Source organism: Podarcis filfolensis (genome assembly GCF_964270895.1).
Source record: "Podarcis filfolensis genome assembly, chromosome: 10".
Classification (NCBI taxonomy): domain Eukaryota; kingdom Metazoa; phylum Chordata; class Lepidosauria; order Squamata; family Lacertidae; genus Podarcis; species Podarcis filfolensis.
Genome location: NC_139612.1, coordinates 833649 through 856993, shown reverse-complemented (window position 1 = coordinate 856993; position 23345 = coordinate 833649). Strand labels below are relative to the sequence as shown.

At 41.5% G+C, this 23345-nt stretch overlaps 1 protein-coding gene and 1 long non-coding RNA gene across 3 annotated transcripts in view; one reads left to right on the top strand and one right to left on the bottom strand.

Annotated features, from left to right (window-relative positions):
* The window catches only part of RASSF8 (Ras association domain family member 8), a 108953-nt gene that overhangs the window by 10095 nt on the left and 75513 nt on the right, over positions 1-23345 (top strand). The gene's annotated exons all lie outside the window — the stretch shown is intronic.
* LOC310744292 overlaps positions 8980-23345 on the bottom strand; it is a 62986-nt gene continuing 48620 nt past the window's right edge. The window contains exon 3 of the long non-coding RNA XR_014539501.1: positions 8980-9634. This is a non-coding gene — a long non-coding RNA (uncharacterized lncRNA). The remainder of the gene's footprint in view (positions 9635-23345) is intronic.

Genomic DNA, 23345 nt, shown 5'->3' with positions numbered 1-23345 from the left:
CGTAGTTTGAGGTCCCCTGGTTTTGGAAGTTAAATGGATTTCCAGAACGGATTCCATTTGACTGTATTTACAACCTGAGCTTAATGCAGAGGGGTTCAAAGCATTACACTCAAAGCTGGTTCCGTCTCATGGCTGCAACGTTGGATGCAAAACTGCCAGCCCCATGATGGTCTGATTCCCCCTTTCTCCAGCTTGTAAACTGCTTGCGAAACACAACTATTTCTCCTTCAGCTTACACCACTGCCCACTTCAGATCTGCCCCTCCCTCCTGCAAATCTGCCTTTTGTCTCCTGTTGACTATCTCTTCAGCTCAGGGAGGCGCTTCATCCCTCTCATCTGGCAGAAAGTCTTTGCCTTGTTGAAGGCTTCCTTGATGGGCTCCTGTTGCTCGGTCCCTGCTCCTGCCAACCTAGCAGTTAGAAAGTACGCCAGTGCAAGTAGATAAATAGGTACCGCTGCGGTGGGAAGGTAAACAGCGTTTCCGTGCACTCTGGTTTCTGTCATTGGGGTTCCAGCGAAGGCAGCAGAACAGCCCTGGCCTACAGTGAGCAGGCACAGACAGAGGGAGGTGGGCAAGGGGCAACCCCAGTGCAGCCCAGCCTGGTGCTCTTCTTCATGGGCATCAGGAATAGAGGTGTAGCTAGGGGAGCAGGGGGCACTGGGTGCCACACCATGGTGGGTGGCACTTACCGCGGGGCCTGCAGTGCACCCGAGACACACATCTCTCCGAGGAGTGATACAGTGGCTCAGGTGCCTGCAGGCTCTGCGCTGCCTAAAATGGCAGCATGGGGCTGGCGTCTGCCCACTGCCTCCCCCTCAGGCTGCCACCCTACACGGCATGGCCCCGCTGGGCTCCAGTAGGGGAGCGCTCCAGCAGCACCAGCGGCTTGCCCACACCAGATGCCAGCAACTCTCACTACCCTGTTGCTTACAACCAGTCCAGGGTGGGGATGGGGTAGCCCTGGTTCTCAGCTTCCTCATCCTCAGTGTCTATGTTCTCTGCAGAATTCAGGAAGGAGGAAAATATGGCAAAACAGGACTAGTTGGTTGCACCTGCAGCTGAATCTGCTTTCACCTATTGCCTTCTGTCCCAATGGGCGCTAGTCTTGGCTGCTCTTGTGAGTCTAGACTCAATTCTGGGTGACAGTGTTGATCTGCATTTTATTATTCTTGTAGGATGACTGCTCTTTTTTCTTTTTAAAGACTGCTTAAAGACAGCAACGAGTCACTAATGAATTATTTTGCTTTTATAACAAAACTAGTGTATGGTGCAGTGTGTCCTAGCTTCAAATGTACCATAAACTTCAATATACATACCCACCCCACTCCTCCTGGGTGTGTTCACTTAATATCCAGCCTGAAGAGCAAATAGCTTTACTCAACTTGCTCAGAATTTTGATTATTTAGCTGGTTGTATGATAAAGGCTACTATTTATGTTTGATTCCCGCCCCCCCCCCCACAAGATAGACTGTTGTGTGTATGAACAAGCATCTTGTCTATGACTGAATAGTCTTGGGTGTTGGTTTACTTCAGTCTGTGATGTTCTCAAATCTATGTGTTATGCGAATGTGCACATACACATTTCCTAAGACACTTTAAAAATTCTGTAACCTTCATTTAAGCTGAAAAGGCCTAGATAATATGCACACATCAGATACCTGAAAAGAGGGGGAAATGTAAACAGCTGCTTGTTATGTCTCTGCTAAGATGTTATCTTTTGTGGATGTGGACAGATTAGGAAACCTAATCTTTTTATTTCTCTTCTTTAGAGCACCAGGTATAATTTGAGACTTACTACTGTCTGGTTTTTGTGTGGATATTGTTGGACGTTGCAGCTGGAGCCTTCACCGCTTCAGCTTCAACTAGCAAAGAAAGTTCTCTAAACATATAGGCAAATCAGCAATCATTTGAATGGGAAAATGGCAAAGAATTACAGTGGTGCCCCGCAAGACGAATGCCTCGCAAAACGAAAAACGCGCAAGACGAAAGGGTTTTTCGGTTTTTGCGTTGCTTCGCTAAACGATTTTCCCTATGGGCTTGCTTCGCAAGACGAAAACGTCTTGCGAGTTTGTTCACTTTTTTCTTAAAGCTGCTTGAAGAGGCGCAGTTGCGACGGACCGTGCTTCGCAAGACGAAAAGCATCGCAAGAAGAAAAGACTCGCGGAACGAATTAATTTCGTCTTGCGAGGCACCACTGTATACATTTCTGCCTAATTTCCATATATCTTGTGGAATGTAATTATGCTATTATTAGTCTAATCATTGCATTCCTATCAAACCTTTCTCGCACAGGCTGGCGGACTTGGTTCTCTCCCTTCTCATCTAATCCCACCACAACCGCATTAATTGGCCCAAGGTCCCCTGTGGAGCTTCATGGCCAAGTGGGAATTTGACCCTTGGTCCCCAGGTCCTTGTCTGACACTCTTAACAACTACACTGCACTGTAACCAACTTAGTATTTCTTTATTTGAAATATTTCTGTGTACACAGAACACACAATGAGCAAGTTTTATAAATAATAGAAAGGTGCTTTGCTCCAATTTCTGACCATGTCTGGAAAGCAGTCTCACAGTTAGCCCCCCCCCCCCGGGCCTCTTAGATAGCTGGAGGTCTGTGGTTCCTGGCTTTCTGCAGTAGTGGTGACAGAATAGGGGGGCGGGGGGGGGGTTGATGGTATATGTCTGCTTCCCAGGCCTTTGGAAATTACTTAGATACTAGATGTTGAATCTCACTTAGCACAGTATTGATCATGCTTAAACAGTATATTATTGAATACTTTTAATATAATAGGATGAAACAATGCGAGGATGACCAGTTCCAGGTGCTGTGCCTGTTACCCTTTTCTTTTCAGGCAAATATATCTCAATTTGGCTCACAATTTTTTTAAATAAAAGGCAGGCCTTGCCCTCAGACTTACAAACTAAAAAGAGTATGACACAGAAGTGAAAAGGTCCGGGAGGGAGATCCGGTTTGACAAGGCTAAAATAAAGTGGTGACTTGTTACAGGCATTTGTATCCAGCTGGTGATTTTTCTGGGATAAAAGTGCCACAGTGACCCTGCAGCCCACATGCCTCTGACTGGTGGGGAGAGGTCACACTCTGCTTCCTTCACTTCTTTAGTACCAAGACAGCTGGCAATGGGAGCCAGATGTTCTTTCCAGTAGGGAAGGGGAAGCAAAGTTCCTTCAGATGCTCCTTCTTTAGTCCCGGGAGTTAGCTGTTGTAACTATGCGTTTTATGCAAGTAGGCTGCCTGGATTGGGGGAGGGGGGAGGGCTGAAATATGCAAGCCCTACCTGTGTGAACTCTACAGGTGGGTGCCCACAGTTTCCATTATTGTGCCATTTCCAAAAAGTGCAGCAGTAATGTATGCATGGTGTGTTAATGTATAGTATAGTATACTATAATGTATAGTATACTATAATGTATAGTATAGTATACTATAATGTATAGTATAGTATAGTTAATGTATAGTATCTGTATAATCTGTGTACTTAGGAGTTGGCAGAAGGGATTGCACAGAGGCAGCTCACCTGTGTAAACCAACCCTGATTTTCCTAATGAGAAAATCCTTTAAAGCATTGAGGCAAATGCACAAGAATAAAGAAATTCTCAATGCTGAGATTTGAGCTGTTTTTTTAAAAAAAAACTTAAATGTGTGCCTATAATGAATTTTGCACTCTATATACTAAGCTGTTCGCTCCCCAATCTGTCATTGCCACCTCTTCCTGTTGGGGTACAAAGTGCTTCTCTGCTGGGGGAGGGGGGGGCTTCTGTCTAGAGCAGGGGTCGGCAAGGCTGACCTTGCCTGGGGGATTCACTGCTGGGGGGGGGCTGTGGGCCGGATTGCGGGCACGCATGAGTGATTTTCGGCGTCTGCGCATGCGATTCCCCACATTGTGCTGGTTTATTTATTTATTTTTAAAAAAGATATTTATTGGAGTTTTACAAAAACATAAATTTAAAAGATCATATAAAAAGAAAGGAATACAATAAAAGAAACATAGAAAAATACATAAAATAAGAAAAGGAAGAATAAAAACAAATCCATTTTTGTAACCCTAACTCATTATCTTATTTCCTTGGCCTCCTCACACCTCCCCTTTTTGTATCCCCATTTAAATAATCAAATCAGCAAATCCTTACCCTCTTTCGTTTATCTTAACTCTATATCTTAACATATTATAACTCTATATTTTCCTCCATTTTCAGTTCAATTTTGCATACTCTTGTTAACTTTGTTGCTAATGCCACTTATTTTCAATCCAACATCATTTTTAACATTCATTAACTTTACAGTGTTTCTGAAGATAGTCTTTAAATTTCTTCCAGTCTTCTTCCACCAACTCTTCTCCCAGGTCTCGGATTCTGCCAGTCATTTCCGCTAATTCCATATAGTCCATCACCTTCATCTGCCACTCTTCCAGGGTGGGTAAATCTTGTGTCTTCCAATACATTGCAATGAGTATTCTTGCTGCTGTTGTTGCATACATAAAGAAATTTCTATCCCTCTTTGGCACCAATTGGCTGACTATGCCCAGGAGAAAGGCCTCTGGTTTCTTCTGGAAGGTATATTTAAATACCTTTTTCATTTCATTATAGATCATCTCCCAGAAAGCCTTAATCTTTGGGCACGTCCACCAAAGGTGAAAGAATGTACCTTCATTTTCTTTACATTTCCAGCATTTGTTATCGGGCAAATGATATATTTTTGCAAGCTTGACTTATCATTTTCATAATATTCTCTCTTAAGGCATTACATGCCATAAATTTCATACCGGTGGTCCACAACTGTTCCCAGTCCGCAGACATAATGTTATGACCAATATCTTGTGCCCATTTAATCATAGCGGATTTAACCGTTTCATCCTGCGTATTCCATTTCAACAGCAAGTTATACATTCTTGAAAGTATCTTAGTTTTGGGATCTAACAATTCTGTTTCCAATTTTGATTTTTCCACCTGGAAGCCAATTTTTTTGTCCAAATTATAGGCCTCTCTTATTTGATAATAATGAAGCCAGTCTCGCACTTTATCTTTTAATTTCTCAAAACTCTGCAATTTCAGTTTATCTCCTTCTTGTTCCAAAATTTTCCAATCTTTTGGCCATTTGGCCTCCATATTGAGCTTTTTCTGAGCCTTCGCTTCCATTGGTGACAACCACCTTGGGGTTTTATTTTCCAATAAGTCTTTATATCTTATCCAGACATTGAACAATGCTTTCCTGACAATATGGTTTTTAAATGCTTTATGTGCTTTAACCTTGTCGTACCACAAATATGCATGCCACCCAAAAACATTATTAAAACCTTCTAAGTCCAAAATGTCTGTGTTCTCAAGAAGCAGCCAATCTTTCAACCAGCAGAATGCTGCTGATTCATAGTAAAGTTTAAGGTCTGGCAGGGCAAATCCACCTCTTTCCTTTGCGTCAGTTAGTATTTTAAATTTTATTCTGGGCTTCTTGCCCTGCCAGACAAATCTAGAAATATCTTTCTGCCACTTCTTGAAACAATCTACCTTGTCCAAAATTTGCAATGACTGAAACAGAAATAACATTTTTGGCAATATATTCATCTTTATAGCTGCAATTCGACCCATCAAGGAAAGCTTCAAATTTGACCATATTTCTAAGTCTTTTTTCACTTCTGTCCAGCATTTCTCATAGTTATCTTTAAATAAGTTTAAGTTATTAACGCCCAAGTATTTTACTTTCTTAGCTAATGTCAAACCAGTCTCCTTCTGAAACCTCTCTTTCTCAATCGGTGTTAAGTTTTTCTCAAGAACTTTAGTTTTTGACTTGTTCAGTTTAAATCCTGCCACATGACCAAATTCTTGAATCAGTTCTAATACTCTTTTCGTACTAGATTCTGGCTCCTGTAACTTCAAAACTAAGTCATCTGCAAAAGCCTTCAGTTTGTATTGTTTGGCTCCGACCTGAATACCTTTAATCAGACGGTCCCTTCTAATCATATTTAACAAAACCTCCAGCACATTGCGCTGGTTTAGGGCAGCGTGCGGGGACTCAGCTGGTGGCTCGGTTTGGGGGCAGCTCGTGGGCTGGTAAAATGACCCCCGTGGGCCGCTTGTGGCCCATGGGCCTTAGGTTGCCGACCCCTGGTCTAGAGAGCCAGCAATAGGAAGAGGCGGAAGAATTAGCAAGGGGATGAGCAATGGAGTTTTTTGTGTGTAATGGAAGGATCGTGGTTCACCCACATATTTACCTTGACCAATTACTCCACTTTTCAGGTGTCAGTGCATTTAATTTTCTTCATGCAGTGCTATTTTCAAAAAACATTTTTTAAAAAGTAGTTGTTCAGGAGCCATTCATGTGAATGTCAGTCTAGTTAAAGCCATAAGACAGACTCTAAGGCCGTTGATTTCCGAAGAAGAGAGTGGCTTTAAAAATGGCAGCTTTTAATGTTAGAATTTCAGGTTCCCTTCTTATGGAAATTCCATAGAAGATACTCTGGTTTTACAATAAATAATTGTACAAGAGAATTTTGTCACTAAGTTTGTAACCCTCTGCACGCCTGAGTCTCATTGATCGTAGTGGGACTTAGTTTTGAGCATTGTAGGATTCCATTGTAATTATTTGTGTGAGTTCTCACAATTGTGTCTAAGAGTTGTTTGTTTTTTTGACTTGCATTAAATTTTATTTAAGAAATGTGTATGCTGCCTTTCAGGGAAATCCTCCCAAGGTGCCTTACAGATGTAATTAAAACAACATAAAACCACTTTAAAAATATCACATAAAAATGCCTTTTACTGGAGTTCATTTTGAAAAATGACATCTAGGCAGATTTAGGGAAATATGTGTATTGGTTCTGTCATTCAAGCATGTTTGTGAGCTGAATTCGATTAAGCAACTATTCCTGGCTAATCTTCATTATAAGAAGTAATTATCCACTACTCTAAAACAATTTTTCATGTGATCCTTAGTGACACTTCTTTAGACTGATATTTACTGGTACTTCTTTTGTTTGTGTAGTGCTTTAGTTGACTTCAAAATGACTTTAGGGTAAAGTGGCATCTGAGAGGAAAAGTTTTTGCAGGGGTTTCCATCCCTCTATATTTGTATAGAATAATTAAGAGATTGTCTGCACTGAGGAAAAACAGATTCACTTTTATCTTGAAACCGCTAGGTTGAGGAGCATTAGTGGACTAAAGCATAGGATTTTGTTTCTCTGAGTTGCCAAATCCACGTAAGCTGTAGGTAAATGTTCAGCATGTACTGCAACTTCATAAATTGCAGCTTACCCCTGTACCAGCTTTTGAAAAAGTTTTAGGAATGCTGGACTGCCTGGGGAAAATGTGTTTTAAAAAGGGGTTTAGTTCATGTGAATCATAAATTTCTGGATTTCCAGATTCTTGTTTAAAGTTCAATTACATTCCCCCTAGTCCCTGTTGTTGTCATGTGAATCTGAGAGTTGAATCAAATAACAATCTTTGCACACGTGTCACAAATTGTGAACAAATAGTCAAATGATCATGAAATGTAAAAAGAAAAAGAAAAAAGAAACCCCGTCATTCCTCTGTTTCTGTGCTAGCTGAAGTTAACACTTTTGTGTCTCTGATGAAATGTCTGTACACGACATTTTTATTTCATAATGTCAGCCCACAGTACCTTAAGACTTCATTATAAAACTTGTACTACCAGCAAGTTTGAAAGTTGAAAGATTACTGGGCTGCCTGGATAACCCGTGTCCAGTCATTTCTTGCTGCTTCCTTTTTCTTTCAAGCCAACAATTGCTTATAGTGCTTTTTGTGATGGAGAAGGGTCTAATGGAGCAGTTGGAGATGCATTGGAGTCAAATACTTGATATGAGTTTATGAGAACTTTTTTTTAGCACTGATGCAGTCCTTGTCGAACCATGGTTTGGAGTGGTGTTGATGGTGTCTCCGCTCTATACTGTTGTTGTTATTATTGTGATGCTAGTACAGGGAGGAGAAAAAGTATTTGATCCCCTGCTAAATTTGCCCATTTGCCGTCTGATGAAGAAATGACCAGTCCATAATTTTAATGGTAGGTTTATTGTAGCTGTGAGAGACAGAACAACAACAGGAAAAACCCCAGAAACCCAGAAGACAAAAGTCAGAGATTGATGTACATTATAATGAGTGAAATAAGTATTTGATCTCCTATCAACCAGGGAGATGTCAGGCTACCTGGTATCTTCACTGTATGTAATGAGCTGAGATTAGAAGCACCCGCTGTAAGGGAGAAGTTTTACCCGTAATCCCAGCTCCTTACAGTTACCTGTACAGAAGACACCTGTTGACAGAAGCAATCAATCCAGCAGATTCCAAACTAGCCACCATGACCAAGACCAAAGAGCTGTCCAAGGATGTTAGGGACAAGATTGTAGACCTGCACAAGGCTGGACTGGGCTACAAGACTATTGCCAAGCAGGTTGGTGAGAAGATGACAACAGTTGGTGCAATAATTCGCAAATGGAAGAAACACAAAATTGTGGGAATGTTTATATAATTTAGCAGAGTTTAAACGATCCCCTGTTTGAGTTTATGCAGCTGTCAACCTCCCTTGGTCTGGGGCTCCATGCAAGATCTCTTCTCATGGAGTTGCAATGACCAGGAGAACGGTGATGAAGCAGCCCAGAACTACATGGGGGGAACTTGTCATTGATCTCCGGGCAGCTGGGACCATAGTCACCATGAAAACAGTTGGTAACACACTATGTCATGAAGGACTGAGATCTTGCAGAGCCCGCAAGGTCCCCTTGCTCAAGACAGCACATGTTCAGGCCCGTCTGCAGTTTGCCAGTGCACACCTGAATGACCTAGAGGAGAACTGGGTGAAAGTGTTGTGGTCAGATGAGACCAAAATCAAGCTCTTTGGCATCAACTCAACTCGCCGTGTTGGGAGGAGGAGGAATGCTGCCTACGATCCCAAGAATACCATCCCCACTGTCAAACATGGAGGTGGACATATTATGCTTTGTGGGTGTTTTTCTGCTAAGGGGACAGGACACCTTCACTGCATCGAAGGGACGATGGATGGGACCATGTATCGTCAAATCTTGGGTGAGCGCCTCCTTCCCTCAGCCAGGGCATTGAAAATGGGTCGAGGATGGGTATTCCAGCATGACAATGACCCAAAACACATGGCCAAGGCAACAAAGGAGTGGCTGAAGAAGAAGCACATTAAGGTCCTGGAGTGGCCTAGCCAGTCTCCAGACCTTAATCCCATCGAAAATCTGCATATAATATGACAAACATAAGGCAAGCATAATCCCCAGAGGCCCTTTTGTTGGCCTACAGTGAGGGGGGAAAGTATTTGATCCCCTGCTAAATTTGCCTGTTTGCCCTCTAACGAAGAAATGACTAGTCCATAATTTTAATGGTAGGTTTATTGTAGCTGTGAGAGACAGAATAACAATAGGAAAACCCCCAGAAACCCAGAAGACAAAAGTCAGAGATTGATGTGCATTATAATGAGTGAAATAAGTACTAGATCCCTTTGCAAAAGATGACTTAGTACTTGGTGGCAAAACCCTTGTTGGCAAATTACAGAGGTCAGACGTTTCTTGTAGGTGGCCACCAGGCTTGCACACATCTCAGGAGGCATTTTGTCCCACTCCTCTTTGCAGATCCTCTCCAAGTCAGTAAGGTTTTCCTGCACAGATATAGGGGGTGAAATATTGTGCAAGGTGGCCATAATATGTGAACTGTAGAGAGAAAATGGGGGGGGGGGAGAATCGGTCCAAAATTGTGAAGTTGACTTGTTTAAGTTATAATGATTTATTGTGCCCCTTTTCAAAGTAAGTCTGGTTTCATTGCTTATAGTTAAATTATTGTGTCTGACAGACAACTACCAGTAAATTTGCATAGTGACCTAATGGCATGTTTCTCTGAAACAGATTACATGATTAAAAGTATTTATTAAGACAGACTATATAATTACTGTTGCTATAAATACTTACTGATCTTTGATTGCTCCTTCCTCTTCAAACTGAGAATCAATATGTTTTCAAGCTCTTATGTATTTTGAAGTTTTTATTGCATTTGTTGTACCTTATGCTATCTTTCCCTCATGTGTATTTTTTGTAATCTAAAATGTGTCTCTCCCTTTACAGTGGCAGTTGCATTAAAACAGTTGTACAGGTTGTATTATTTTTTGAAATCTTCTTAAAACTGAAGCTAGATTAACAACTTTAAATCTTTCCCACAGCTGTTCCATTGGGATTTTTATAGGACAAGAAAAAGCCCCATCTTAAACGTCTGTGCCATCTTGAGTCTTACAGATTTTTGTTTATATGGATGTGTTTCTTTTGCTAGGTAGTTTACATCTCCATGAACTGACTTTTTTAAAAGTAAGCAACGGGCAGGAAAACCATTATTTTCTCCTCATTGTGCTTATCAGATAAAATAAAGCTGCTGTTAAAAGCCTTACATTTCTTTTCTCTGCTCATGTTTTATATGAAAAGAAAATACTTTGTATGGGGAGGGTTTTTATTCATCTTAGTCTGGCTTTCTCATGTTGTTGAACAGATGGTTAATTCATAAAGGTATTAAAGCACTGTAACAAAATCTGATCATCTGAAGATGGGGCAATAAGAACAGTCTGCTGCATTGGTGAATCTTGCTCAGTTTGTTGTTCCCTCGCATTGTCACCAATCTTAGAGTAATATATAACTTGCATGCAGTTCAGCATTCTTCCTGTTTTTTCATGGTGATTACTGCATTTGTTTCCTTGATATCATGACTTGTTCTAAGTTTCAACTTTGGCAAGTAATTGTAAAACTGTTTTTGTGATGTATCTGTTCCTACTCAGCAGTTGAAACTGTGTTGATACCTCAGTCTTCCAGGGCACAAAATGAACTTACTGTATTTTTCGCTCCATAACACACACTTTTTTCTTCCTAAAAAGTAAGGGAAAATGTCTGTGGAGCGAGTGCGTGGTCCCTGGAGCCGAATTGTCCAGGGACAAAAAGCAGATCATGCTTTTTTTTTTTTTTTTTTTTTGAAAGAGGGAAGTGGGTGTTGAAACAAAGCCACTGATTGTTTGCCAATCGGGAGTGTGATAAGGGATGCTAGAGATAAAGGAGGCTGCCTGGGAGGGGGGAGGGAAAGACAGCAATGAGAAGAAAAATTAGAAGAAAAGGAGGAGCAAAAAACTGCTCTAGTTAAGGAAAAGACACTAAGGCAAACAAGAGGGAAGGGAGTGTTGAAAGGAAGCAGCTGATCGGTAAGGGATTGGGAGGGAGATAAGGGAGGCTAGCGATAAAGGAGGCTGCCTGGGAGGGGGGAGGTAAAAGCCCATGGATCCTCAGGATTTTTACATTGGGTCACCCCAAATTCACCATCAGATCACATAGCATGTCCATGGCTACAGCCTGCACCAAAAAAATCACACACCCACTGTTGCCTGGGGCAAAAACGTGGTTGCAAAGCACAGATCCACATGGATCCTCAGGATTTTTGCATTGGGTCACCCCAAATTCACCAGATCACATAGCATGTTCATGGCTACAGCCTGCACCAAAAAAACCATACATCCACTGTTTCATGGGGCTGCAATGGCGCAAAAACATGGTTACAAAGCACGGATCCACACGGATTCTCAGGATTTTTGCATTCGGCTACCCCAAACTCACCATCAAATCACATGTCTGTGGCCACAGCATGAACCACGAAAATCATACATCCACTGTTTCGTTCAGAATATTTATTTTCTTGTTTTCCTCGTCTAAAAACTAGGTGCGGCTTATGGTCAGGTGTGTCTTATGGAGCGAAAAATACGGTACTTTTCCTTGGGGTCAAAAACTTTGACCAGAGGCAAGCCGGAGTTGTATCAAACCAAATGACAAGCATTTTAAATGGAGTGGCCAGTAACATATACAAGTGCATGTCCCTAACTGCTGAAACAAAAATAGCTTGCCTCAAGTCAGGAATGCATAGGTTGACATGGTGGGGAAAGGGGCAGAATAAATATCCCCTAGAGCAGTGGTTTCCCAACCATTTTGGTATGGTGATCCACAAGCCCAAATTTAACTGGTATGGTGACAAATTGATTTATTGTCACATTAATTTTGGACCATAGGTCTTCAATCCTGCCATCCTCAGAGAGCAGTTCTTGAGTATGAAAATGTAAGATTTGAGCCTTTCTGACATTTAGTTACAAGTGTTAACGCAGCATTATAGTATGCCAACAAAACAATATGTTGTAAGAAGATCATGCCAGTTAAGGATCACAAGCAATAATTATTTGGGATTTACTTATAAAGGCCCTGACCTACTTGCACAGGCTTCACAACCCACATGTCCATAATCCACAGGTTGGAAAACACTGCTTTAGAGTTAGAGCCCAGGTAGATGGGGGGAGGCACCTAAAAGCTAGTGTCCCAAACCCCATTCATTTTGAAATTTGAGTTGGCTAGCAGTGGCACCAGTCTTAGCATGTATGTAATCCTAGAAATGGAAGGTATGTGTGGATAAACTCTTGAGCTGTGCTTTTCAAAATGAGAAGAGTAGCCCTGATGGAAGTGCAGATAGTAAGGAGGCGTGATTTCAGGTGAGTGCACAGCTCTGTCTCTTGAACAAATGAGTGGTGCTGGGGTTAGTGAGGCAATCATGTCAGGTTTTTCTTGCCTGATCCTAATATTGCAGCAGTGCAGGGCGGGGGGACCAAAGGTGTACAAAGCACCGCAGAAGGAGCATGATGTGTTCCCCACCAAAGATACTACCCGCTCCCTAACACCTCATATACCCCTTTGATAAAATAGACATTTTAAAGCATTAGCTTTGTAGGCAGATGATGCAAAGGTAGCTAGTATTTTTGTAGCCTCTAAATGTGCAGTTCTGTTGTTCATCATAATGAGAAACCTAACAACACTATGCTGAGTTAGAGAAGCAGTTTTTGCTTTAAATTGTCCGTATAGATAGGCAGTTGGTGGGATTGTGTATTCATTACTTCTGACCATGCTCTTCAGGGATGTTTTTCTGCAATTTTTGTGTAGTGTAATCCTATAAACATGGAGAATCAAGTGTCATTTAATTCAGTGGTACTCCCATGTAAGTGTGCAGAGAATTGACACCTAGGGTGAATGGTATTTCCTTCAGCAACAATATACAAAGCTACAGGGAACCAGGCAGAGGGCCTTCTCGGTAGTGGCGCCTGCCCTGTGGAACGCCCTCCCATCGGATGTCAAAGCGATAAATAACTACCTGACATTCAGAAGACATCTTAAGGCAGCCCTGTTCAGGGAAGTTTTTAATCTGTGATATTTTAGTGTATTTTTGGTTTTCTATGGAAGCCGCCCAGAGTGGCTGGGGAAACCCAGCCAGATGGGCGGGGTACAAATAATAAATTATTATTATTATTATTATTATTATTATTATTATTATTATTATTATCTCATGTATATTGAGTGGTATAAGGAGTCCGAAATAAGAATTTCTGACTGCTAATTTTTAGAATGAGAGAGAAGATCAGATTGGCCACAGTGTTTTAGAAATTATGATCTGCTGCATGCGGTACATCAGTAAAACAAACCAAGCAGGGCCCTCAGACATAGCCTCAGTTATTGTATGCTCTTTAGTGTTAGTAACAAAACCTGCTACCATTCCTGTGAGTGAATACTATTTGTTGTATTTTTACAAAGAATGATGACTTGTATTTGAGTAGCCATTTTAAAGCTGGCAACTCAGTGCAGAGGGCCCTAATAATGAGCTTTATGTTTCTCCCTGCCTACACATGGGCAGCTGAGTAAAAGGAAGAACTGGATAGATATATGAAAAGCATCAGGCTTGCATGTTGAGCACGCTGCTTTATGGAAGTGAGTCTTAGGCAACTTACAACTGCCAGGAGTGATGCTTCCAACGTGTACTGTGTCAGGAAGATTTGGGGCATCACAAGGCAGGACAGAGTCTCAGAGAAAGATGTGCTCTCCCAAGTCCACATTCCCACCATGTTGGCACTCCAGTCATGTCCGCAGAATGGAAGATGGCAGGATCCCCAAGAACATGATCTACAAGAAACTGGCTTCAGGCACCAGGCCCATCGGCAGATCAGTTCTGCGTTACAAAGAGACATGAAGGCTGCGTTGCAGGTGAGACATGAAGGCTGGCTACATTAACCCTGTTATATGGGAATCCCTTGCAGATGAGCACAGTGCCTGGAGACAGACAGGTGGTGCATCTATAACAGTGACCAGAGGAGGAATGGCCGCTGAGAGGAGCACAGAGAAGAAACGCCATGGTGCACCTGCAGCAGCACAACCGGACACCTTCATCTGCCACACCTGCAACAAAACATGTCTCTCCCATATTGACCTCTACAGCCATAGCAGGTGCTACAACCTTCCAGCAGTTTGACTTCACCCCCAAAGGCGCATTCCTCCACTGTTTCCCAAGACAGGAGGATTCCAACAACAGCCTGAGATAGCTGGGTTCCAAGAACAACAACTGGTTCTATGAACCGCCCTGGGATATATTGATGAAAGGTGTTATATTAAACAACAAGTGCCATCCAAGCTGCACTCCCACATCCATTCACCCTAACAGCCACTCCTTTTGCACAGACAGCAAAATAGCCTCTTCGCTATTCCTGATCAGGATCTTCTGCAAGTGGCTGTTGCATCTGCAGAAGCCTGGATTGTGCCCTTTGAGTTAATATCCATAGGGAAGGAGAGGATAGTATGAGGCCCTTTATGAGTTTTCCTAAAATTCGTATGGAAACATAAGGATTTGTGTTCATGATGGAGGTCTATACACTATGGGTGGCTGTTGCTCCATGCAGCTGAAAGCACCACCTTTTCATCCTTTTCGAAATAATGTCAACATATTAATGCACGTACACCTATCATATTGAGATGTATTCAGTGCTAATCCTGCTCAGAGTAGACCTTTAATGTTACATTACTAACTTAGGTTTATTAATTTCTGTAGGTCTGCTCTGAGTAGAACTTAGTTGGATACAATTGGCTGTTACTTGAAAAAGTTTTGGGAAGTTCCCTGGGAGGAAAGAAAAATCAACATGCTGATTATTATTCACTATTTCTGTTTCTGTTAGCAACCTTGGGTCAGTAGAAATAGAATTTAAGATGTGATGTGTTTATAAGAATGAGTTCTAGACTATTTCAGCCTATTTCAGTCTATCTGACTTTCTAGACAAAATGTTCTACATGGCTGGTATCTTGGGTAACTGTTTTGAATGTCCTTATTAGTTAGGGTGAAAAGGATAAGGAGGAGGAAGCAGAATATCTGCTGGCATTTAAAATGGAAAGATACCCTGTTTGGTTAAGAAAATGAGTATGTAGAATCGGTAAGGCTCTCTGTAGTTCAAGGTATTCTTGCAGGTGTGCCACTTCAAAATGTCATTGGCTTACAGGACAGCGTCAGGCTCAGAACCAATGTAACATCTACTCAATGTTTTGATAAAGAGACACTTTGGTGTGAGAAAAAGGGAAATGATGACAATGGCGATAGGGACCTTGAGTCCTTGTGATCTAGCAGTCAATCTTCATGGTTGTTGTTTCTTCCCTAGCAGAAATGTGCTGGATCCATGAAGGTTTTTCCCTCACCCAAGTCTTTTTGGATCCGCAAAAGGTGACCAACTAGCAGACAAATATGGTTTGGCTTTCTCATTTCTTGCTCTGCAGAGGCACAGAAAGTACACCTTTTCCTGGATCTGTGTTGAGTTTTACAGGGGAGGGGTTGGGAACAGTAAATAGTGACAAGCTTTTTCCCTTCAGTCCAGAACATTGTGGCTGCAGTTTGGCACAAGATGCTGCCTGGCACCATTTTGGAAAAGACCCTTACATTGCTGATGAATTATTGCTCATATAATGGAGAGTAATAAGAGACTTTTGCCAATGGCTGCCAGAATTAAATTGACGGGTGCTACTGGTAACCATATTTGTTGCTCAGTGGTTGGATCTATTTGCATGGCTTATTTATTTAAATTTTTATTGAATGATTTTATGTTACAAAAAACAATACAGCCATACTACCACTAAATATAATTAAGAAATAAAAATTACATATAATATTTAGTTTGTTGTTTGTTATTTACCGTCTTATTTCCTCCCAAACATTGCATACAACAACACACATATGTGCAGACACCCACACACCCACACCCGCACACAAAATGATAATAATGAAAGTAAATATTTTTTCCCCTTTTATCTTCCAAAAAGTTTTCTTCAACTTTGACTTCCTGTCAAGTCCCTTTGCATATATTTTATCTTACATTTGAATGTACACAAAACAATAAACCTTTCTATATATTTTTTCTAATACATTCTGAAAACATAATAAATCCTTAATTGTTATCCACCTCCTTTTAGTTCCTTTATCACTCGAATGCTAGTAAGGAGTCAAAACTATTATTTTATTTTTGAACATATCTTCTATAACCATCCCATTTTTCAGCAAATTTTTGCTTTGAGTTACCTCTGAGTTTACTAGTCAATTGAGCCGTCTCCACCAATTCCTGTAATTTGATTTGCCAATCTGTTATTTTTGGAGCCTCATGATCTTTCCATCCCTTGGCCATAAGTATACGAGCCGCTGCGGTTGCATACAAGAATAACTCTCTTAGATTTTTTGGGGTCTCTTTATCTATAATACTTAATAGAAATGCCTCCAGTTTTTTAGTAAAAGTTATCTCCATCATCTTTTTTAATTCATCGTATATTCCCCCCCCCAAATCTTAATCTTTTCACATGTCCACCACATGTGGATCATGTCACCGTTATTTCCTCCACATCTCCAACAAGCATTCACCAAATTTTTATACATTCTTGATAATCTGGAAGGAGTGAGGTACCACCTATGAGCCATTTTCATCATATTCTCTCTTATATTATAGCTGGCTGTAAATTTCAAATTTACCTTCCATAAGTTTTCCCAATCTTTTAGCATAATTGGACGGCCCACATCTTGGGCCCACTTTTATCACTGAAGCCTTAACCTCCTCATCCATTACTTCGTAGTCTAAAAGAAGTCTATACATTTTTGCGATTATTTTAGTTTTACTATTCAGTAATTCTCTTTCAAATCTTGAAGGCTCCTTTTCAAAACCTATCTGCTTATCCTGTCTGAACATTTCATTCACCTGGAAGTAATCTAGCCAACTAGAAAAGTGATCTTTTATTTTCTCATAACTTATCAATATTAGTTGACCTTCCTCCTCCCTTAATATTGTGTTATACGTTATCCAGTTCTCTTTGATGTTGTTGTTTTTTTAACAGCGATTGCTTCTAATGGGGAGTTTCATCTTGGGGTTTTCTGTTTCCAAATATCTTTTGTATTTTTCCCACACCTTATATATAGCATTTCTTATTATAAGTGCCTGGCGTGCTCTGGTCCATGGGGTCACGAAGAGTTGGACACGACTGAACGACTAAACAACAACAAATTATATGATTTGAAAAACTCTGGTGTGCCTTTATTTTCCCATAATTAAGATAGCCATGCCATCCAAAATGGGTGTCATGACCTAGATCTAAAATATCCCAATTTTTTAACAAACACCAATCTTTCAACCAGAGAAGACGTGAGGCTTCGTAATATAGCTTCAAATCCGGTAACCCGAAGCCACCTCTTTCTACAGTATCTATTAATATCTTATGCTTTACTCTTGGTCTTTTTGTTGGTTTCTGCTTTCCTTCACTGTGCAGCGAAAGGGCTTGTCACGAGACAGGTGTTTACATTCCACAGTCTGTACTGTTGGAGTTTCTCACGGGAAAGGGAGACTGGATGTGACGTACACTGGTTTCCTGTTTTTCACTGTTCTTTGCAGTTTCACTTTGGTGATTCTCTCCGAGCTGTCGAGGAGAGAGGATGCATTTCTCTGCTCCGGCAGAGGCAAGATGTCTTTCTGTAATATAATCGCTTTGAACTTTAAATAAAGCAATATAGAGTATGCAGCACGTACTCCTCATCCTTCTGCTGTGCACGGGACTCTGCTTTAAACTAACACGTGGTTATGGGCTCCAGAAGTCGAATCGGAGTGCCGGCAAGGGATCGGAATGCAGAGGGACAGATCGGATCAGAATCTGCTCTGCGTGTCAAGATGATTGATGAGGTATGTGCTACTGCTCCGGGCAGCCTGCCAGCTTCTAGTTAATGGCCTTATGGCTGGACTTTTAACTTTAAAGCCGTTTTGCTGGGAATAGGCAAAAGGCTCCCAGGCACAAGTTACTATGCTGGGGAAATCGAAAGTAACTTTTAAGTGCGCTTTTGGAATAAGGCAGCTGCAGCAGTGACGCAGCAAGATTTAAAGCAGCATATATGACGCTGAAGGCTAATGCCAGAGTCATGATGGCCCTTCAGGATGCTTGTGGGATTCCAAAGCTCAATAAGAAGAATTACGCGGACTGGGTTCTGTATGCAGAGGCAATTCTGCGGAAAGAGGGTTTGTTTGAGGTGATTACAGACAACCCCCCAGCTCCAGTTACAGATGTATGGGCAGCTAAGGATTCCAAAGCAAGGGGAACTCTTACATTGATAGTATCCCCGGAAGAGCTCTGTCTGTTGCGTGATAAGACCTCAGCCAGAGAAATTTGGGACGCTTTGAGAGAGGCTCACTTAAGGACAGAAGCTGGATCCACTATGTTTTACTTCAACAAGCTGCATAATATGGCTCTTGCTGAAGGTGGAGATGTGCGTTTACATCTGATGGAGATGCAAAATCTGAGACATGAGCTGCAACAGAGAGGACTCAACTTTCCAGAGGCTGTGTATTCTTTCATGATACTACAATCTTTGGGTTCAGGTTGGGAGTCTGTTGCAACCCAGATTGCTGTGCAACCAACAGCTCAGCTAACAGTGGATTATGTTACTGCCGTGATTTTAAATGAAGCAGATCGCCGGGGTGCTAGCTGCATGGGCAAGGGGGAGTCTTCACAGACGTCGTCCCATAGTGCAGTGGAACCACCAGATGGCGCCAAAGCTTTGAAGGCAGTGAAATGCTACTCGTGTGGACGTCTAGGCCATATGAAGAGGGAATGCAGATATCCCAGGGCCAAGACAGAGCAGCGCAGCGAAAGCTCATCGCGCGGAAAAGGCCGAGGCAAAGGCAAAGGTCCGGTGTCAAGGACAACGCAGCACAAGGCTATGGTTTCACGCTTCACTCCAAAGGTTGCAGAGGTCCAGAAGACGTCTAGATCTTTCTTCGTTGTTGATTCAGCGGCGACCCACCACATGTGCAACGATAAGAGACTGTTTGTGTCTTTTACACCGCAGGAAGGTGCGATTCACCAGGCGGATGACCACACAATTCCCAGTAAAGGCTACGGAACTGTTGTTCTTCACAGTTTGGACTTATCGATACAGAATGTGCTTTACGTGCCAGATGCCAAACATAATCTGCTCAGCGTTGGACAGCTGAATGAGCGGAACATTGACGTTTCCTTCAAGAACAGGAAGTGCATCATCACAAAGAAAAATGATTATGTATTGCATGCTGAATATATTGATCGTTTGTTTGTTTTGTATTATGATGATGTTGTGCAGGATGACACTTGTTGCATTGCAGGTTCTAACAAAAGTTTGCATGCAGAATGTATTCATGATTTTCATAGAAAATTTGGTCATTTGCATTTTGAGGCAGTATCTAAAATGCCTGCCTTGGTTGAAGGTATGACTATTAAACCCTGCAGGTACCACATGAAGTGCAAAGCATGCGCAGCAAACAAGGTAAAAATGGCTGCGAAAGGTAAGGTGTCTAGTAGGCAAGCTACGGAACCATACCAGATTGTTCATGCAGATTTGGTTGGACCACTAGCGCCCTCTTTGGGTGGCAATAGGTACTTCATGGTTCTCATTGATGCATTTTCCAGATATATTTTTGTGTACAATCTCAAGCAGAAATCAGAGGCTTTTCCTAGGTTCAAGGAATTCTGTGCTTGGTTGGAAAATGTGCATGGTAAGAAGATAAAGACTCTTTTCAGTGATCGCGGGGGAGAATTCACTTCTCAGCAGTTTGAAGCTTTTCTGACTGAGAAAGGAATTCAACACGATTTGTCTAGTCCTCGCTCGCCATGGCAGAATGGACTTGCGGAAAGGGCAAATCAGACATTGCTTCAAGGGTTAAAAACCTTGCTGCATGATGCCAATCTTCCAGAGAGTTATTGGGCCGAATCTCTCTCGTGTTTTGTTTACAGTTACAATCGCAGGTTATCTTCAGCGATTGGTTGTACCCCCTATGAGAAGATGTTTGGCAAGAAGCCATACATTAAACACATGAAAATTTTTGGTTCTGACATGTGGGTTCATTCACCACAAAATTCCAAGTTAGACAAGCGTGGATTGCATGGTATCTTTCTAGGTTATCAGAAAGGGTCTTACAGAATAATGATGACTGACTCTAAGGCAATTAAGCTCACGAGAAGTGTTGAGTACAATGCAAAGTGGGGGGAGAATGTGGGAATTTTCCAATGTTATCCTGATGACGGTGATGAGACTGAGGAAAGTCAAAAGCAGCCACAACAACCCACACCCACTGATGAAGGTTCTGAGTCTGAATCTGAAACTGAATCGGGTGATTCAGAGGATTTCAAGAGTGCGAAAGCCTCTATGCGACCCTCTGAAAGCTCTGATCAAGAATTGGAGGAACCATTGTTCACAATAGGTCGTTTTTCTCCTAAGAAGGAAGAGGAGAGTGTTGAAGACTTAAGGCTAATTCGTAGGTCACAGAGAGCCACAAAAGGCAGACCTCCAAAGAGATTTGCTGATGAATTTGCTACGATAGCAGTAACAGCTGTTAAAAGCTCCAAGAAGGTATTTGAACCTTCTAGTTTCCAAGAAATCCAGGGTTTGGATTCAAAGGAAGCTGAGCCATGGTTAAATGCCATGAAGGCTGAACTTGATTCCTTAGAAAGGAACAAAACATGGGAGCTAGTTCCAGTAGTTCCAGGAATGAAACTGCTTGGAAGCAAATGGGTCTTCAAAGCGAAGACAGATCAAAATGGCAAGATAGTCAGACACAAAGCCAGATTGGTAGCCAGAGGTTTTGCACAGGTACCAGGTGAAGACTATCACGAGACCTACTCACCCACAGTGAGGTATGAAAGCATAAGGCTTATGCTCAAGCTAGCTGCAGAGGAAAATCTACACATTAGTCACCATGATATTAATACAGCTTTCCTGTATGGATCTCTAGATGAATCACTTTATATGCTTCCACCTGATGGCGTACAGGTAAAACAGGGATTTGTTTGTGCTCTGAAGAAATCCCTTTATGGTCTCAAACAAAGTGCACGGTGTTGGCACACAAAACTCACTGAAGTATTGTTTTCTCTAGGTTTTCAGCAAGGGAAAGCTGATCCATGTGTATTTGTCAAAGAGGAGGGGCAGAAGAAACTGTACTGTTTGTTTTATGTTGATGATTTATTATTCTTTTGGAAAGATGTCGCAATGTACAATAACGCCCTAGCTCAACTGAAAGAGCACTTTGACATGAAAGATCTTGGTGAGGTAAACAACTACCTATCTCTGGAAATAGAGAGAGATCAAGATGGTAACATTCTAGTACACCAGTCACGGAAAATTGCTGATGTGTTAAGCAAACTAAATCTGATGGATGCTAACCCTGTAGACACACCGATGACAACAGGTTATCAGATAGATGACACTGAAGAAGCATTTTCTGACACTACATTGTACAGAAGTGTGCTAGGCAAGCTAAACTTCATTGCCAGATGTTCAAGACCAGACATTGCTGTTAGCTGTAATTTGCTAAGCAGACAAGTCAACAATCCTAGTATCAAGGATTGGAAAGCTCTGAAACGCATAGCGCGGTATTTGAAAGGCACTATGCATTACAGACTGAGATTTAACAATCGAAAGTCTGGTGGTCTTGAGATATTTGCAGATGCAAGTTTTGGAAGTGACACTACAGACAAGAAAAGTACGTCTGGAGTTTGCTACATGTACAATCAGGGTCTGTTTGATTGGTCATGCAAGAAGCAAACAACAGTTAGCTTAAGTTCTTGTGAAGCCGAACTGAATGCACTGTCTTATTCACTTAAGGATTGTGAATGGTTAATACAATTGTGCAAAGATATGAAAATTCCTGTCAAATGTCCAATCCGGGTTTACCAGGACAACAAAGCATGTTTAGCTTTGCTGAAGTCTGAAGGTTGTAAGCAAAGCACAAAGCACTTGCAATTAAAGTTGCAGCATGCTAGGGAATGTATTCAGAAGGGACTCGTAACGGTGTCCTATATGCCAGGTAATGAAATTCCTGCTGATGTATTGTCCAAGATTGTATCCAGGGATCAACACTGTACCTATGTGCAGAAGTTGGGTTTGTACTGATATTGTACGAACACGCTGCCCAGTGATGTTCACAGAAAGGGGGAGGATGTTGGTTTCTGCTTTCCTTCACTGTGCAGCGAAAGGGCTTGTCACGAGACAGGTGTTTACATTCCACAGTCTGTACTGTTGGAGTTTCTCACGGGAAAGGGAGACTGGATGTGACGTACACTGGTTTCCTGTTTTTCACTGTTCTTTGCAGTTTCACTTTGGTGATTCTCTCCGAGCTGTCGAGGAGAGAGGATGCATTTCTCTGCTCCGGCAGAGGCAAGATGTCTTTCTGTAATATAATCGCTTTGAACTTTAAATAAAGCAATATAGAGTATGCAGCACGTACTCCTCATCCTTCTGCTGTGCACGGGACTCTGCTTTAAACTAACACTTTTACCCTTCCACAAAAAGTTAGAAATTTCTTTTTGCCACGTGTCAATACTGCTGGTCTTTCCTATAATTGGAATCGTTTGGAATAAAAAGAGTAGCTTCGGTAAGACTATCATTTTAATTACCGAAATACAGCCCAGGAATGATAAATTTAAGCTTGTCCATGTCTCCAACTGTCTTTTGATATCTTTCCAACAATTAATATAATTATCTTCATACAAGTTAATATTCTTTGGTGTTATCCATAATCCTAAATACTTGATTTTTGGGTAGATTTTAATTTGTATTATTTTTTCTAATTCTGCTTTTTCATCTGGCGACAAATTTTTAACTAATAGTTTTGTCTTGTTTAAATTCAGTTTGAGCCCCGCAACTTTACCGTAGCCATATATTATTTCCAGCGCCTTTGTTAAACTCTGTTTTGGTTGCTCCGTAGTTATGATTAGATCGTCAGCAAATGCCCTCATTTTGTAACTTCTATTTCCCAGCATAATCCCTTTTATTTCTTTTTCCTCCCTAATTCGTTTACATAAAACTTCCAATGTTAATATAAAAATTAAGGGGGATAGTGGGCAACCTTGTCTGACCCCTTTACTGATTTCACACTCCTGTGATAAATTTCCATTTATTATGATTTTTGTTTTTTGTTTTGAATATATTGCTTCAATCCCTTTTATATA